General features: G+C 44.8%; 1 protein-coding gene across 2 annotated transcripts in view; it reads left to right on the forward strand.

The window, feature by feature from the left end:
• Positions 1–19,547, forward strand: part of Fam107b (family with sequence similarity 107 member B) — a 205,151-nt gene that overhangs the window by 137,240 nt on the left and 48,364 nt on the right. Inside the window, exon 1 of one of the 2 annotated variants that reach the window (XM_005081251.4) lies at positions 1,309–1,461. The exons of the other annotated variant lie outside the window; for it this stretch is intronic. The gene's annotated coding sequence lies outside the window, so the exon portion shown is untranslated. Of the gene's footprint in view, positions 1–1,308; positions 1,462–19,547 lie in introns of those variants that run through there. 2 annotated transcript variants of the gene reach the window in all.

A 19,547-nucleotide genomic window follows, 5' to 3' on the forward strand; every position in this document is an offset into this window, starting at 1 on the left:
ACATATCATCACATACATACATACATATTCCAAAACAAGGTGTTGGTTTAACTCTGTGTGGAAGTGGCAAGTTATCATCATTACATGCCATATTTCAGGCTAATGTGAAGTAATGTAAATCCTAGGGTGAATGAGTCTATTGCTTAGCAGGCTTCTGGGTAGGGAAGGTGGCCAGGAGCTGGCTGAGGGCACTGTGTAGGACAGATACCTTTGGAATAAGTAATTTGCTCATTGAAATCCATTGAGAGCATTTTTTTTGTGAACATGACTTAAGCTCTTTGAGTCAGAAAAGTTTCCTAATAAATAAATCCTTAGTCATCATCTGCTGCCAAGAAAATTAAAAAGCTTACTTGGTATAAAACCATCAGCCTGTAGGCCTCGTATTCACCCTGAGACAGGTCCTGCTTTTGTATCTGCTGTGATTCAGGTACATGGTAATCTTAGAGCCTTCAGATTGACCAGGGACAACTCTATGTAAGAGAGCCAGAGAATGAACATTAGAATTTAGAGAAGAGAAACAGCCCTCCCTTGATTTAAGTCTCCAACTGCCCTTTCGTGAGAATGGGGAGAAAAATCCTGGGACATGGGTTCTGAGCCTTCAGTTGGTTGCGAGTTTGTGTGATTATAACAAATTCCTTTTGAGTGTTCTTCCAAAAATATTTGGCAGGAATTCAACTGTATGGAGAGAGAGAAAGACACAGAGACAGAGACAGAGACAGAGACAGACAGAAGAGAGACAGAGAAAGACAGAGAGAACACAGAGACAAAGGCAGAGAGACACAGAGAGACACAGTGACAGAGACACATAGAAAGACTTAAGAGACACACAGAAACAGAAAAGACATCCAGAGACAGAAACACAAACATAGGGACAGAGACAGAGAGACACACACACACACAGAGACAGACAAAAAAGACACACATATAGGAAGGCAGAGACAGAAAGATGAGAGAGAACATACACAAGCAGGTACATAATGAATTTTACATTGTGGACTCAGTGAACTTGCATCTGTCACCTTCCATTAGACAGGTGACAGTTTTTCCCTCTACCTTCCTGTTCTTCTTTCCTGGGTCCCCAAGCTAACCAAAGTAAAGCAACACAGCAGAGGCCCCTGCCATCTGACCCAGTATCCAGAGCACTCATCTCCATCCATTAGGGCCAACCAGAGCTGAATGCGCGGCGGGGGTGGAGGAGTGGTCGGACACTGGGGCGTGGCCTGGAGCGTGGGGCGTGGTCTAGCGTTGACTCAGCGGGCCCCGCCCCACCCCCGGCCCGCCCCGCCACTTAATTCTGACGCGCGGGGCCGCGGGGTGTGAGAGCCGCCCAGAGCCGGACTGGCTTCGGAGTCGGCATTGCAACCGCCGTCGGAACCGCCCTCTCGCCACCTCGGCGGCCAAGGTGCCGGCTGCCACGGCAAGCGGCGGAGCGCGCCGGGGAGCAGCGCGCCTTTGTGCGAGGTAGGCTGGCCCCACACTTACTTCGCACACAAAGACGAGGAGCTTGCGAGGCGGCCGCCCGCGGGGACACAGCGACGCCTGCCTGACCCCGGCCCGGGGGACCCTGTGGTTGGCAAGCAGCGCGAGGTGGATTCGCGGTCCCTCGGGCGCAAGCGGGCGGCGGGGAGCCGGGTGGCCCGGCGCTGCCCGGGAAGGTCGAGGGTGCAGGGCCCGGGCGGCGGCCCCGATGGAGGGGCGCTGGGGCGGAGGGGCCCCTGGAGAGGGGGTGATTCCGAGCTGCTGCTCGGCTCATTGTTGTATCCTCGGCCGGCCCTGCAGACCCAGACCCCGAGACCCTGGCTGCAAAGGCTGCGCTACCCGCGGCCAGATGCCAGCCAGCCTTGCCTGCCCCGGCGGCAGGATGGGGTCAGCGGCCGGACGCCAGCCCCTGCCCTCAGACAAAGGCGGGGTCGCGCTGCTTAGAAAGGTGGTGGTGACACTGCTTCCTTTTGCAAGTAACTTTTCTGTGTTGGACTCTGCTTGCCTCTTTGAGTCCCCAGGAGGTTGGGTGATGTCTACGCACAAGAAATCCCTATATTTTGGTTGGGTTCCGTGATTGCCTTCTGAAACATTTCTGGATGGCTGGGTAGGTATTCTGATGCATTAGAGCCAAGTTTTGACATGTGTGCGGGAAGTGGAGCATCCCAGCTCTCTTTGAAATTTAGAGGGCTCCTGTTGAGAGGATGAAGTTCAGACACCAACCATACCAGTCCCTCCTCAGAAAAATTTTTGTCCAGGACTGCTAACGAAGTTACTTGATTAGAATGGGTGTGACACTGAAGGGACTAACATGAGAGCAGAAAGAGGCATGTTAGACTTGACATTCTGAATTTGAGCTTTCTTGCTAACAGGTAGGCCGGTGTCTTTTTCTATCATTTGGAAATGCTAGCTGTTAAAGTTGCTTTAAATCCTGTCAGAGGTGCCAGTCTAGAGAAGATTCCTTAGTGTTTGTAGTTTCAGGCTTTATACTTCCAATTATGTAACATACATTTGTGAAAATTTCAAAAAAAGAAAAAAAGGCCAGTCATGTGACCATCACTCAAACATACCCTGAGGATGAAGGCATGTTTGCTTCTTTCCTGGTAGGGGTGTGTGTTTATGTGAGTAGAGACTAAATGAATATATTACTAACCCTAACCTTTACATTTGTCTAAAGTATGACATTTAATAATGATAACTTTGTAATATTCCTTTGCCACTTTCACAGAGAATTAGGCCAACAACTTGTTTGGGAATATATTTTCACATAGTCTTGCCAATAACTACTTATTCAGAAGGGAGAGGGACGATGAAGGGAAATAATATGTATGTGCACACACATATACGCATATACATTATATATATATATATATTCCTTGAATTTCAGGAGTATCTTGGGACTGACTGTTTAAAAAGCAAATAAATCTTGTTCTTACTTTAAAAACATTCTGAGATTCACGAGAAATGCATGATGGAAAGAGCTGCTTTGTAGAAAGAAGAGCAGTAGTTTCTCTGATGCATCTACGCATGCTTCAACAGAGTTTGAGTTAAGAAAGTAAAATAAGTTTCCATTGTGCAGTGAGGAGTGTTGACTGTTTAAAAAAAGCCATTCAGCTACGTATTTGGCCAGTGGAAATGTTTGTCATTACTTTTATTTTCCCCTTGTAAAAATTTTGGTCTTTGAATTCTTTAACAGGCAAAGTAGAAAGAAGCCCTTGAGATAGCCCTTTAGAAGCAGGGTGCTGAGGAGATGATGCAATAGTGTTTGAAAGTAGGGGACATCATAAGGAGGAAGTGGTGACTGTGTGCTGTCAGGTACAGGGTTTTGTTGCTTTCCTTCCATTTGGAGTTTGCATCTGTACTTTGGGGTTCCTTAATCTGCATGCACACTTGGAGTAGTTGAAGGGTTGTAGTGACCCCTAGATAGAGGGTAGAATATTCAGCCCCTGTCGTGATCTGTGTGGTTTTCCTGGTCCTGGCACTTCAGTGCATAATAGACTCTGAAGAAAGTCCAGGAGAAAGTAGCAGCATGCCCAGCTCTTATTTTCCATCCCTCTGTCGGGCTTTGGATGGCGTGAGAACAACAGCCAACTTGGAGCTCAGGTCAGAGTTTGGAAGTTCTGTTCTGTTGCCATGTAAGACAAGAGCCAGATGTTGGAGCATCCAGTATCAGGGCTGCAGAGTCCATTCTCCAAGTGGCTTAAAGACTTGTTTTGTGTTTGAGTGACAAGCTCAGAGAAGTGATGTAGGAAACCAGGGGCTACCACTCAGCTGAACTTTTTTTTCTTTTTTCTTTCTTTTTTTTTTTTTTTTGGTTTTACGAGACAAGGTTTTTCTGTATTGTTTTGGAGGCTGTCGGTCCAGCCTGGCCTTGAACTCACAGAGATCCGCCTGCCTCTGCCTCCCGAGTGCTGGGATTAAAGGCGTGCACCACCACACTCAGCTGAACTTGCTCTGACCTTTCTTTAGAGTGCTGCAAGTGAAGGTAGTCAGTGTCCTTACTTGTTTTCTCTGTGATTTTCGAGGGCAGAGGACTTCTCTTCTTGCTGAAAGTGGGGCACAGTGGCTTAGTTATCGCGGTAGTGGTAGTGTCTAAATGCCCCATCCATCCTTTTAGAATTCAGTGTTTTCAGAAACTGGACTTGGGAGCTTGGTTCAGTGACATCTGGATTTTCAGACATTTGTGGAAATCCATTTTTCTAGAAATATGAGTCTAGAAAACGTGCTGGGGAGAAATTGACCAGCTTTGGGCTCACTGACTCCTCACTGAGCTGGAGTGAAGGTCTATGTGTGCATCAGTAGCTGTGCCTAACTTTGGCATGATGCGTCATCCCTTGTCTAATCTTTGCCTGTCTTTTGCTTTTCCTGCTTGAAGCAATCTATTATTTTCTCCTTTCCTTCCTGTGAAGAAGTGCTGGGTCTTTTCCATCTGAACTTTTCCTCACCCCAAGTACTCGAGAATGCACTTAAAGGGATGGATGCTTGCTTTTATCCACCTAGCATCATGGATTCTGTGCCTCAGCCATGCAGGAAATACAATTATTTGGGAAGCTGGCTTGGGTTACCATTTAGACATGGTAAACTGATGGGAACTGCTTCTGAGGTTGCTGGGGAAGCTGTGTATAGGTGCTCAGGGACCAGGCACTGAGTTTACTGTAGTTACCAAGACCAACTGGGCCCTTGCATCAGGGTAGGCAAGGGGGACATTTTAAGAATCATACAAAGTGACCCTCACATTGTTTAATGACGGTTACTTGCAGAACTGTAAATGGAAGTTAGCACTTTTTGATTTATGCTGCTTTAGAAAGAATGATAGAAACCATAGGACAGGATGGGGATTAAATTTCTAATCATGTACAGTCTGATGTGGCAGGGCAGACATCTAGAGTTGGGAGTATGAGTTGCCTAGGGCCTGCTGACTGGGGCTAGCTGAACTAACAGGTAGACTGCTATGTTTTGTCTAGAATTTGAGTGGGATGTTGGGATAGTCTCTAGTGCAAAATTCGGGAATGGCTGAGGCATGTCACAGTACATTTCCATCATCCTCATTGAAGGTAAACCTCGGGGCCAGCAGCCCTGGAAGTTGGTTGTTGTAGTAACATGGTGTCCTGACCTACAGAGATTCTGAGAAATGAATACTGGTGTTACACAGAGATCAGACCACTACAGCTGTATTTTCTCCCCCATTTCTGGAAATCCTAGTACAGATGAAGAGATAGCTAGAGGAGCTTGTGGGAAAAAAATGAGAGACTGGCTGAAAGTATTCCCAGATGCAGTTGGTATAGAGGAAGGAAGAGGGGATAGGTTCAGGAGGGCTGTATTGACATCAGAGGAACACGGGGCAGCTCTATGGAGTATGTCAAGGTGCAAAGCTGGGCCTGTAGTTGATCTGCCCTCTGTAGTGGTGGTGGTGGTGGTGGTGGTGTGTGTGTGTGTGTATGTGTGTGTGTGTGTGTGTGTGTGTGTGTGACAAACTTGTGAGGTCATGAGGGAGCTGTGAGTTGGTGTTGGTGACAGTAATATTCACTCCATACCCATAGGTGTTAGAGTGCTGGCAGAGCATCCTGCGGGGATTAAGGAGGAACTCCTCCATCCACCCGCCTTGGGCAGCTGGTGATTAAGCCCTTGCTGGTCATGAGACACAGAAAGCTTTAGTTAGGGAATTTGCCGAGTCTCTGTAAGCTTCTTAAGAGTGAATCATTAAGTCTTCTCTGTAACAAGATAGAATACAGGTTACAGTTTGATGGCCTTTTAAAATACACTTAAAACGTTTTCATTATAGAGCACAAGAGAAGGCTCGGGTGGTGACACACTTCCTGCACAAGTGTGAGTTCAGATCCCCAGCACTCATGTAAAAAGCCAGGGGCAGTGTGAGCCTGTAATTTAGATCCAGGGAAGCAGGGACCAGAGGATACCTGAGTCATGTACGTCATTGCTGACCACAGGTGTGGCCCTGAACAGCTGCTATCTAGAGACGATTGCTTGACTGAAACTTCAAGGCTGTTGACTGGAAAGTCCCCATTTCCCTCCTCCTCGACCTCTTTCAACCAACATTCTTTCTTCCCTTTGAGTCTGTGAACTCGATTGTTAGAGACTTCATACAAATGCCACCATGCAGCATTGGCCTCTCTGCAACTGCCTGTCTTCACTCAGCACGACACCTACAAGGTTCATTAAGGTTGTAGTATACTGTAGAATTTCCATCCTTGTAAGGCCAAATTGTATTCTATTGTAAGTATATACCACACTTGTCCAAAACCCTTAGTCTGTTGGTAGATATTTAGGTGTTTCCGTAAAACTTCTAGAAAAAAAAAACAGGAAACTGTCAATGCATTGGCCTTAGAAATTATTTCATGTATGTGACTCACAGAACATAGCAAAAACTCAGAAGTAAGTGGAAATCCCGTCTGTCTATGCAGAAGCCACAGCCCAGCAAAGGGAGCTGTGAGCAGAGTGCAAGGGCAGCCTACAGAATTAGTAATGATTTGCCAGCCACTTAGCTAAGGAAGGCTCATCTCCTGATCTGCCAAGACCTTCTGCCCCTCAGTAGTGAAAAGCCCCATTGAAATGGGCTAGGGACCGGAACCTGCATCTCACCTGCAGCCTTTTAACTGGGGTTTTAGTAAGTCGGCATGTCACAGGCTGGCACAGGGAGGCTCGCAGAGGGCAGGACTCATCATGGCATGTTGTCTCATCATGTTCCCTGGAGAGTTTTAAAGATAACCTGGTTGTGTTACTAGGAATTCCATGTTGTCTTCTATTCTTGGACTCAGGTTTTGCCATTTTCCCATACTGAGGTATGTAAGAGAGGGCTGTGGAACCCTGACATTGATATTTGTAAGCGTGCACCCTCTGCGAGTGGAAGTGAAACATCAGGTTTAAAGGTGTCTCAGCCTGATGGATACTAATGAGTTTATAAGACTTGTATACTCATAGCATAAAACCCCACAGTCTAAGTGAGCACAAGTCATTTATGAGCATTCAAGGTAGAGGTAGGAAAAGTCTTGTGTCCTGGACAAAGTTAAGGATGTCATTGTGGACATCTCTATGTAGTGTATAGTGTTCTTCTCCTAAAAAAAATGACGTCACTTGAAATTGGTAAACTGTGACAACTGTGGTCATAAGTGTGACAAAAGTTCATTCTTTATTTCCTTTTCTCTCCCCCCTCTCCTTCTTTCTTTCTTTCTCTTTTTTCTGTTGTTTTACAGAGTAATATAGTGTGCTTGAAAGAGAGAAACCTACAGCCAGGCTCGCCATAAATTAGTGCATGGTTTGAGATGGGATGTTCAGTTTCCTCTTGTAAGTGGAGATCATTCCAGCTCCCCACTGCCCACTGTTACCTTCTTGTCTTTATACCCGATGATGTACCCTGTGACTGTCAGCTACTGCTTTAGAGTATGCCCCAGGGTCTCAGAGCATAGGTCATTCCTCAGGAGATGGTGTAAGGAGGCAGGACTAGAATGGTGAGGAAGATGCATTGCACTTCCTGTAGGTCCTGCTGTGATGGCCTAGTTCAGCTATTCTGTGCTCCTGGAAGTGGGAACATCATAGTCTAAAATTTGACATGGTCTGTTAAGGGTCCTGTATTCTTATCTGTAAAATACAGTAATAGCAACAAATGCAAATACTGGCAATATAATTACTACCAACTACTAACAGTTTATGGTAGTGTCCTGTATAGTAGACCTAATCCTAAATGCTTCATGAAATTTATTTATTAAGGAATGCTGGTGTGTGGCAGTCCAAATTGCAGACTCTAGGGTCTGGGGATAGAACAGACCAAAGTCCCACTTGTTTGGTGTTAGTGTGCTAATGACTGATAGACAGTGAATAAATACACAGATGAGATAGTTCTTACGGCTGTGCTGCCAAGGAAACAAGTCCGTTAGAGAGCCTGCAACCTGCTAGAGAGGAAGTGATGCTTTTAATAGGGTGAGGGTTCTGTTTTGGGTTTTGAACAAAGGGAACAAGTATGTAACACATTCCAGTTTGTCTGGGTAGAGTAAAGGATGTGAGGTTTATGGGATCTTGCTGTAGAAGGAATCACAAGAAGGCGAATGTGGATGGAGCCAGGTGGGCAGGCAAGAGGAAGGGTTTGAGATAAGGTCTCATGGTGAGGAACCTGACTGATACAGAAGGCGATGGAAAAGTCCTGAGCAGGAGTGGAAGAGATGGCCATGCATTTTCTGCCTATCTTTCTGGATGTGGGGAGTAGTGGCCTCTGAGGATCCAACATAGACACAGGAAGGTCAATGGAAGTAGACTCTTAACTGCATCCTAGGACATGCTCTAGTGAATGTATAGACTTGGTGAGAGGTGGCTGGATGGTTGCTAATGATTTGAATTTATATTGGCTAGTGAAAGAATCAGAGCAAGATCTAATTATGTGACCCAAGTCACTAGGTGAACGATGATACCATTTACTGGAAAAGAAAGACTAGGTGAGAATTATCTTTATAATGCACTGTAGCCTCTAAAATTATCTTGTATCACAGATAAGGAAGCCAAGATTTAGAGAAGTTGAGAGGTTGCCCTGGGAGAGTCTGAGAGTTGGTGTTAGAATCCAACTGAATCCCTGCCTTTTCATCTCATTTTTGCTCCACTCTGTCTGTATCTGAATGATGATGACAGATGGATGTGAAGTTTCATGTGAACACTTTGGAAATGTGTCATTTTTTACAGCTCACCTTTGTTGTATTCTGTGTGTCTACAGTATGATTTGTTGAAGTATAATTTACATTTCATGGAATTCACCTAGTATTGACATGCAGTTCATTGTTTTAATTTGTAGGCTCAGGGGCCATCATCCCAGTTCAGTTTTAGATTTCCAAGTCAGTTCCCATTCCCACCCTCAGCCTTATGCAACCACAGCTCACTTTCATCTCCAGAGTTTGTTTTTTCCCCTAGAAATTTTGGAAAAATGGAGTTATACAGTATAGACTATTGGGTTGGCTTTGCTCAGATACATAAAGTTCTTGAGGTTCATTCATTGTTTCATAGTTCATATACCATTTTGTTTGGTTGGTTTTTGTCTCTTTTCGAGGCAGGGCTTGTATAGCTCTGGCTGTCCTGAAACTCACTCTGTAGACCAGGTTGGCTTTGAACTCAGGGATTTGCCTACCTACCTGTGCTTCCAGAGTGCTGGGATTAAAGGTGTGTTCCTCCACCACCTTGACTCATATGCTTTTAAGGAACATTCTTGGTCTTTCTCAGAAGGATGTACTCTGTGCTAATGGGAGAAACATCCTTGGCATGTACCTTAGTACATGTACATCAATACATTGGCATTAATAAAAATAGTAGTTGTGGTCCCAACGTATGGCTCTGCTAATGTTTCTTTTGTGATCTTCTAAGGTAGTCCATGAGGGGGGTTGCACGGTTAGTGCTTGGCTAAGGAGGGTTCTGGAGTGCAGAGAGACTGAAAAGTTTGTTGAGGGTGGTAAAGCCAAGATTTGCCCTTCTACTGCTGCCTCTTTGCCATGCCACTGGGCAATTCTGGCCCCATGTTTCAAGCTCGCACATCTTTACTTCAGAGAGGGCTGGACTTACAATAGGGAAATAGGCTTGCAGATAAATCTGAAGTTGTAGCCTGAAGAAAAGTGTTTGTCCTGAATTTTCAGTTTGGTTACCATATGGAGATTATGGCATCTTAAAGTGGTCCTTTTGTGAGGTAATTTTCTTAGGCATAGCATCGGGTGGCACCAGAGTAAAAGCACATAATTATGCCATTAGGCAGAGCTTGCATCTTTGAGCTGTGTTTTAAATGTGGTGTTTACCAGAAATACATTTTTATATGAAGTATCCTGAGGCTATTTATGACTATTACTGGATGGAATTTAATTAGGCATCATACATTTTTAAGGATGATTATATAATTGCGTTAGATATTGATGTATTTTATCCTCTTTGTGCCAATTGCATATTTGAACAGTTTTTTCTGTCTATGCAACATTCCTATTAGAAGATTTCATATCCTGTATTGCAAAAGGATTCCTTATGTATCACAAGTAGTCTAAGTTGTGGACAGTATTTTCAACCACCAGTGGCTTGGTAAGGGCTAGTCACGTGTTTCTCTGGGGCAAGCACTGATGAGCCGTGACTGTTGTGTATCAGGGAACTGTTTGGAGTAAGGGCACACGTTACACCTAGATTTTACCCTTGGTTTCTGCAAGATGCTCTTCACTAGTTCCACATGTTTCTAAATTCCTAGCTTTTCAAAGGTAGTGTGCCTTCCATCTTTTAACATTTTACCATATAATCTAGTTTACTAGTTCAAAGTCACAACTGAAACCCTGCATTTCTTTTGAGACTACCCCACTTTAAAAAGAAGAAAAAAGTAACAATTTTCATTTAAAATGTTTTCCTCTGAGGTACCTTGTTTGAACTGCAGGGAGTCTGCCATTGTTTTTCTTAGAAGAGATTAGTTAGTGGGTGTGGTGCTGGACTGCGAAGTTGATGAAAAAAGACAAACATCAGATTCTACCCTAATCCCAGAAGGAGAGATGCTAGAGTGGAGCCTGGTTTAAGATGGAAAAGTCTAAGTGGCTTTTTGGCATCACGTGTCTTCTGTTCTCTCAACGTCCTGTGAAGGTAGAATGCTACTACAGTCCTGCAAATGTTCACTTCAGGACTCACTTCTGAGTCCTGTGCTCTGAGCACTGACTTTCTGCTTTGTCCAGGAGTAAGTTTCAGACAAAACCCTGGGCTGCTACAGACTTACTTGCAAAAGTTTCTGGGTGGGGAAGATCTGCAAGTTTCCTCTTGGGGTATTCCCAGGACTTCCCCATGTTCTTTTGACCTTAGAGGCTTCCCCTAAGAGCTGGGAGAGCTGGGCAGAGCATACCATCCTTGTTTATTTCTGATGCTAGGCCCTGCCCTTTGCATGATGGGTGACTGAGGGTGCTGTCAACTGAAAACTCGGGCAAGATGTGGGCAAGCCCGGAAATCTGTTGAATTTGTCTAGGTCTTAACATTGGCCTCATTTCTAAGTAGTGTGACAGCAGCGCTATTCTACCTACTTTCTTTGAAGCCAAGTCTTTAAAATGTGCACAGGCTGCATGTGGTAGTTCTTCCTCTCAAGGCTTTTAAACCCAGCACAGCTGTTCTTCTGCAGTACCTTCTTCCTTGTGCTGCTGGTATGTTGAGGAAACCAGGCCACTTGTCTAATAGAATGGCCCACTTCCTGGACTGGACTGCAGTTTGCTTTGAAAACTTGTTCCACTAGTTCCTGTGGGCCAGTAAACTAGAATGTAGCACCACTGCTCCCTTGGATTGGTGGTCAGTTCTTTGGGCAGGGATAATTTGTTGATAGTGACATTTGCTTCATCTTGCATCATTCCAAGACGATGTCTCACTGTCACTCATGGCAGTGTGAACATTGATCATTGGGTTTCTGTGTTGGCAGCTTGATCCTTCATTGTGTATTTCCCGGACGACCTTTCTCCTAGTGTCATTAGCATCTGTTGATGATGGTTGCTTAAATTCGGTATTTCATTAGAGGTTGGGGATTTAATAGAGAAAAACAGAGTGGCTGTGCTTTTTCAGTTACGGCATGTAGTGTGTACTTCCTACCATTAAAGTTAATTGTCATTTGTACTGTCTTTTATACATTTTACTGTACATATTTATAGTAGTAATAAATTTTGTGAGTTCATGCTGTTAGGAGTTTATAGCACAGGATTATAGGCACACTTCCATGTGGTGGTACAGACCGTCACTGGTTTATTTTCTCAAATAACCATTTGTAAATTTCTGATGTGCTAAGGACATGTATGACCAGACTTTTCTTAGAAAAGCCAAGTCATTAATGAATTAGAAATAATGGAGCTTGAGAGATGGCTCAGTGGCTAATGGTGCTTACTGCTCTTCAGATGGGTTCAAGTTTAGTTCCCAGAATCTATGTTGGGTGACTCACAACCATCTTAATTCCAGCTCCAGAGAATCTAATCACTTCTTCTGGCCTCCATGGCCACCATGACACATGTGGTACACAGACACACAGACACAGACACAGACACACACACACACACACACACACACACACACACACACGATATGCATAAATTTCTTTTTAAAAGAGGAACTTGGTTCAGTTGGATAAAGTTCTTGTTGTGCAAGCGTGATGGCCTGGATGTGATACCTACACAGACAAAAGCTCCATGCACCAGTGTGTGCCTGTAATCCCAGTGCTGGGCAGACAGAGAAAGGAGGATCATGGGAGCTCACTGGACAGCCAGTCTCACTCAGTTGATAAGTTCCAGGCCCAGGGGGAAACTGTCTCTAAATATAAATAAGGTAGATAGTGATTATGTAAGACACCTGTTATCAACCTCTGGCCTTCACATATACCTGTGCATGTACACACATGGAGAATGATAAAACTGAGATAATTTTGTTTTAGGTCTGCCAAAACAGGAGAAATAGCAGACACTTTTCAACTTCGGTGGTAAGAGTGATTGGGAAAGATAGATTTCTGTATAGGAAACACAGAGAGTACTCCTTTTAAAGGACCATGCCATAAATGAAATTATCCTACTTAACCAGCAAGCTGCATCCTGGCATTACAGTCTGACCTGGGCATACTGTAATAGCAGTATGGGAGCATGGAAATCTATTGGTTCCTCCAGTGTGGGTGACCATTCTCTTGGTACCGTAGTGTGCTTTTGGAAACCACATTGTGTCAAGGCTCATCATTACGATGGTACTAAGAGTTGGGTATCTCTCTCACAGATGCAATGTCTTAATTAATGATCATGCTTTTGACTACACAATCATATCAAGTAAATCTTGGCTCTGATCATTGGCATACAAAAAGATGAAATCTAGAGTGTTAAAAGAATTTGACATTGTAAAACAATGATTACAAAAGCCACAGAAATCAGGAAGTCATCTGATTCAATCTCCATTTTTGAGGGGATAGGGAGAGCGTGAATAAGCTAATACTTTGATGTTCAAGCAGCCTTCCTGAGACCACACAGCTAATGATGGTAGTTTGCTGCCTAGACTCACACTAGAAAAATGCTCCCTAATACTTGGGTGTCTATGTGTATGCTAAATCTTAGCTTGTTATGTATCAGTTTTTAGACTTCTTGTGAACTCATGATGTAGGACTATAATTGACTCAGTTTTACCAAAGCAGAGACACTCCATAATCACCAGTATCACAGACCTTGATTATACTAACTACAGAAAGTGTGCTGGTACCCATCCATGGTAGTCTTGCCTGACTGCCGGCCTTCCTCCCTCCAGTCATCCTCCCTCCCGCCCTCTTACTATTTTTAATGCAGTAATGCAGTGTGTGTGTGTGTGTGTGTGTGTGTGTGTGTGTGTGTGTGTGTGTGTACGTCAGGGAGTCAAAGGAATACCATATTCTTACTGCCTAGAAACATTGTCTTTCCAGGGCCTTCCATGAACTCTAAAGATCTGTATTTTCTTTTTTTAAGCTTTAAGTTTGGTCAGTGGAAATTGATGTGTTAGCTAGCTAGAGTAACTATTTAAACGGTAATGTCTCTCAGTTTTTAAAAAGGCATTAAGAGCGCTTTGGGGTGCTAGATGTTTCAAGACTCTTAGAAGGTGTCTGGTAGATTTGAACTGATTGTATCTTTTGGTAAGTTCGTTGGGCCAACTCACATAAAAAATCCTCTGATCATTTTATTTCATAAAACCCCATTTACCCTTTAAATACTTGAAAGCATCCCAGGGAATTGACTTGGGAGTCCCCTGGGAACTGCTTGTGTCCTTCCTCTCTTCCCTACTCCAGGCAGTTTTGGAGCTGAGGCTTCCTGAAGGTATCTCTGGGGAGGTGTGTGGGTGGCAGATGGGGGAGGAGTTCAGGCCCTAAATCACCCCTCTGGTGAGGAAGGGAGGGAGATGTTTGGTGCTGATTTCCTGAGGTTAGCCTTGCTTCTTTCAGGCTACAGGTGCCCCTTCCCTCTGCAGCTGGGAGTGCGAGCCCCAGAGCTGTTCCTTAGACGAACTACCTATGACACACAGTGGACAAGAGTGCCCAGTGGATGTGGTTTGTTCTCTGGTCCATGTGCAGCTTCGTACACCTTGTGATAAAATAAAAACCACACTTGGCTTTGCACTTCCCCTTAGATGTGCTCAGAGAACACTTGTTTGCCCTTAAATTACAATTCCTTGTGCACTTCCTGTTTTACACTTAATGGCTGAGATCTGTGACTCTAATGAGACTGTTGTTTTTTTTTTCCCTCTAGTTTATTTCTCCTAGAAACTAAGCAGTTTGTGTGTACTGTCTGGAACATGTTGCACACATGTGCTTTGTGGAGAGCAGAGTGCATAGCTGACTAATTTCAAAATTGGCCTATTTATAGGCCTTTCAGAGTAATTGTCAAACACTTGGTCTGTGTGCTCTTGCTAGCATCATGTGAATAAACATAACTTTTTAAATTGAGATAAATTGTTTTTTATGTGTGGATGATTCATTTGATCGTCCTCCATAAATTCATACCCAGCCGTGTCTCTGAAGTGTGTCACTGCAGTAATAGCCCAGGGAGGAGTTTTCAACAGTTAGCATTGGAGGGGTGGAAGAGGAGGGTGAGGGAGAGCAACAGAGAGATCTTGACAGATAAAGCAGCAGATAAGGAGAGAGAGAAGAGGGGGAGAGGGAAAGGGACAGGGAGTGTAAATATATGGGTATGGAGGCCGAGGCTGACACCAGAAATCCTACTCTGTCACTCTCCACTGTAGTCCCTTGAAGTAGAGCCTCTTACTGAACTTGGAACTAGCCTGGTAGCCAGTGAGCCCCAGCCGCAGACTTGCTCCTCCTTCCACCACAACCCACAGTGCTTGGGGTACAGGTATGTGTATGGCCACATCCAGCTTTTTAGTGTGTGGGGAATTTGAACTCGGGTCCTCGTTCTTATGCAGTAATAGTCTTACTTGCTGAGATCTCTCACCAGCCCTCTCACAGGACTTAAAGCTTGTTAGTATATGTCTGCAATTAGGACTCTTCCCTTGACCTCTAGGTTAATGCAGTGCTGTTGGCTGTCACAGTCTTGCCTTATCGTACCTAGCCCGTGCGTTTGCTACCACTAAGAACACAAGCAGGGATAGGAAACAAACGTCCCTGGTTACTGAGATGGTGATATTTTTATTTCAGAGAAATAATGGTAGGCTTTGAAATTCTGTGTGTAAGAGACAAGCCCTGTTATACTAATAGAAAGTCTAAAACATTAAGTGTTAAAAGTAGTTTCTTATAGACAAAAGCCTCGGCATTTGTTTCCAGGCATGAGAACTTTCTTTGCTGTCTCTCCATTTTGACTTCTAGGGTCAAACAACTTCCTGTGGTTGAACGCATCTATCAGTGCGTTCTAAATAAATGTAAGATAAATACATGGGAATGAACACGAGTTCTTCTCATGGTAGTTGAATGAAGCATCTAAAATGCCACCATAGTCTTAGTTGTTCATTGGTTCTGTCGGTACACAGAGAAAGTTAGGAAGTTGATTTTGGCTAGAATGGGGTGATATGTGAGATGCTCTTTCCTCATGAACTCAAATGATCTCATTGTTACCTTCTCGCCCTAAAGTGAGGCATCAGGTAAAGTGTGGGCACAGTGTCTATGTGCAGGTACCAACGATGTGTTCTTCCTCAGTATGGCATCTCTATGGGACTTCATATGTGACTGGCGGCATGAGACTTTCAATCTGATTAGGACTCAGAGAGTTTGTCCCAGGTTTGGGCTAGCCTGTTCCATTGGTCCCATCCATATGAACCTTTCATCTGTTGTTGAAGTGCTGGGCTAGCTTAAGCAGTGATAAAGTATAGAGTTGAGGTAAGGGATCTGTTTAGTTAGGGTTATTACCAAAAGCAAGTTGAAGAGGAAAGAGTTTATTTGGCTTATACTTACATATCACTGTTCATCATCAAAGAAAGTCAGGACAGAAACTCAAACAGGGCAGGATCTGGAGGCAGGAGTTGATGCAGAGGCCATGGAGGGGTGCTGCTTAATGACTTGCTCCCCAGAGCCTGTTTAGCCCACCCCACTCCACCACAGAATACAGGACTACCCACAATGGTCTGTCCGTCCCCCTCCTCCCATCAACCACTAATGAAGAAAATGCCTCACAGGCCTTTCCATAATCTCCATCTTCTTAATTGAGGTTCTTAGATGACTTTAGCTTGTGTCAAGTTGATAGGAAACTATCCGGCACAGAATCTAGTTGACGAATGGAGGGATCACCTCTGCACAGAAAAGTGTGATGGTTGTTAGTTTGGGCTGCTAGATACTGAGTGACTTAAGTGACCAACACTCACTTCTTAGTTTGCAGACTGAGAAGGCCAAGATGAAGGCACTGGCAGGTTCAGTGTTAGGAAGGGCCTGCATTCAGGGTTATAGATGACCTTCTTGCCGTATCTTGACATGGCAGAGAGGGAAAGTATAATGGCTCTCCTCCATCCTGTCTCTAAGGGTACATTTCATCAGAAGGGCTCTACTTTAAGTATGTATTGTCTTCCCAGTGTCCCACTTCCAAATACCACTGCATTTGGGGCTAGTGTTCAAAAGGGTAGACTTTAGGAGAGGTGTGGCCCCTGGCCTGTGGTGTAATCGAGGTGATCAGTGGTTTAGACTATGGCAAGGTGGATTCTTAGAGGCAGGGAAATGTTCTGCAGAGAAGGTAGGTCTTCAGGGGTCCAGGATGGGTGTGGAGGCGAAGGACAGGGAGTGGTAGAAGTAACAGTGTTGGTGTAGGTCGGGAATCTAGCACGCGAGAAAGCCACCAGATCAGGCTACCCAAACCCAGGGCAAACAGTGATGCTGAGCAGGGGATCTTTCCCGGTGTGTTTGTTGTTTCATGGAGGCCTGGTAGCTAAGAATGGTTTGCTGGTTGAGAGTAACATACACTCAAACAAGCAGGACCCAGGCTCACTTGCTAGTGGCAGAAGAAGAGCAGGAAGGGAACCTTCTGCACAGGGTCAGTATTCTCCTGACTTGACTGGTTAGTTCAGGTCTAGTTACTAACAGAGCCTTTATCAACTCGAGAAAGTTCTGTGGCTATGGCAGATAATATGGTCACCTGGCATATATGCACATGGTTGCAGAGAGATGCTCGTTGCATACATGAGTGAAAATCCTGACTGAAGATATGTCCCACAGGGGCTTCCATGGTAAGCCAGCAGTTTGCCTGTGTCATTGGAGAGACCTGACTGTTCTCTTTGCGTATTTACTGTTTGAATTCTAAAAGACATTGGACATTGTAGTTCTCCGAGCTCCCTTCTCTGGGTTTGTTTTAGATGACTGTCTGTTTGCTCAGCTAATATTGGAAACTTGAGCACATCACATGCCATGGTATTTGTCATTATACCTCTTCTGAGTCTCTTAGGTAACAGTGGTCTGTTTTCCTGGGAGCTCCTAGGAGCGCAGCAGGCCCCTTGAGGTGGTGCTGACTAGGACAGTTGAGAAAACGGGAGAAAGGAAGGAGGGGAAGCTGAGCCTGCTTTACTTTCCAGTCTGATGAGACTGGTTTTGGAAGACTTATTTTTATTGACTGCAGAAAAGTGGGAATGAGGGAGTAAGGCCAATGGGAGGGGCCTGGGGTCCTCAGAGTTGCAGGGAGAGCCCCATGCTTATTTATGTTCCTTGTCTCCTGTGGGAATCAAGAGTGAGGTTTTTTGTTTGTTTTTCGAGACAGGGTTTCTCTGTATAGCTCTAGCTGTTCTGGAACTAACTTTTATAGATCAGGCTGGCCCTGAATTTACAGAGATCCCTGCCTCTGCCTCTGCCTCTCGAGTGCTGGGATTAAAGGAGTCGGCCACCACCACCCCACTTAAGAGTGAAGTTTTTATTTGAACCATTTTATTCGGTATGTGGGCCGTTGTTGTACCTGGGATGCGTTTGTTTGTGGAGAAATGGGATGAAAGACCATTGGCCTGAATGCCTTGGGATGAGAAAGCAGTCCTATGGCGGACATGCTTGCTTTCCTGCCTTTGGGTTGTGCCTGCGTTCACTTGATTATGCACTGGGTGAGTTTCTCCTGGTCTGGAAACAGGACAGGGACCCTGTTGTTCCAATCTTTGGGTCCCCGTAGGGCTTTCCTGTTTCCTGCGGTTGGGCAGCTGACACTACGCCTGTGTGTGCTCAGGTGTGGGGTTCACCATTTACTCCATGGGGCTGAGTGAGATTCAGAAAGTGATGCTTCGCTTGTTCCCCTCAGCCAGCCTTTGTGTTTGCCAGATGCTATGGTCAGCAAGAGAAGCTGGGAATTCCTTTATAAGGCAGCCTTTACTCTTGTGTATCTATCTTCTTGTTGTCCCACATGTCTTTTCCCTAAGGACAGTGACAGCAATGGGTCTCTTAGGGAGAAAGCAGCATCCTGTACTGAGTGCGATCTCTAGCCCTGACTCCTAAGAAGTGACTTTGTGATGGCAAGGAGTGTCCCGGCAAAGCCGAAATGCAGAAGACCCTTCTAGCAAACAGATGGACTTAGACTTCTTTTCTTTCGCTCTGTAGCTTGCTTCTAGCACGGACCTTTCCTTTTCCTCCCTGGCTGCTGATATCTGCAAGTGAGTTTTCGGTCTCCACCCACCCTATCTTTATGATTTGGGTGGAGTGATGTGTCCGGCCACAAGTTCCTTGAGCATTTTCTAAAAAAACAAAACAAAAACAAAACAAAACAAAAGCAAAAACAAAAGACTGCTGGAGACCCATGCAGCAAGCTTGTGTTAACACAGAGATCAAAACACACTGAAATCTAGAAGGGCAGCTGGGGAGTGGGTATGCTCAGGGAGGTGCGCCCATTTCCTGTTTGCAGAGGTCTGTGGTCTGTCCTGTGGTTCAGCATTTCATGTCACTTGTCACTTATTAGTGACAGGTAGATGCCTCACAGTATATTCAGCTCTGCCTCTAGATCTTCAGTGAGACCCTGCCTCTCTCATTGGCCGAGTAAAAGGATCTATCTTCACTTCTTTTCTTGGGGAACTTTTGCCCTGTGAACCAATTTTCTCTTTCTAGTTCTTTAAATTGGAATGCAGTGAGAGGATGGGCCCTGGAATTCTACCGCTTGAGTTTACCTCTGGGTCTACAGTTCACTAGACAAGGGAAGTACCTGCCTGAGTTTGTGTCTCCAGTAAACTGGAAAATAGCAATGGTGCCCTTTTGGTGAGTTTTACAGTAATGTAGTTGCTGACCCACAGTGTGCCTGTGTAGAGTAAGCACTCGGTAGATGAGTGAACAGCATCTGGTGTGCTTGTTATTGAAGGCATGTACTCAAAGCTCTCCCCTGGGCGTGGTCTGCTTTCTGCTCATGTCAGGGTGAGTCTTTTGGGAACTTAACGCGCATTTATGGGGACAGCAAGTCAAGGGTATTGAAGCTGAGTGCTATGTCCCATCCTCCTACCCCTTCAAACCTGGATCTCTTTAATATACACAGGATAATGACAGTGTTCTTGATTGCGAGGACAGGCTTATTCTATCATCCTACAACCAGAAGAGTCACAAGGGATCTATCAGCATTAAGCTATAATTGAAATGGCTGACCCGGACAGACAACTTCCACAATTATAAATGACACAGTATGTGGAACCTAACACAGTATGTCATTTACCAA

The sequence above is a fragment of the Mesocricetus auratus genome, unplaced genomic scaffold (assembly GCF_017639785.1).
Source record: "Mesocricetus auratus isolate SY011 unplaced genomic scaffold, BCM_Maur_2.0 Super-Scaffold_100013, whole genome shotgun sequence".
Lineage (NCBI taxonomy): Eukaryota > Metazoa > Chordata > Mammalia > Rodentia > Cricetidae > Mesocricetus > Mesocricetus auratus.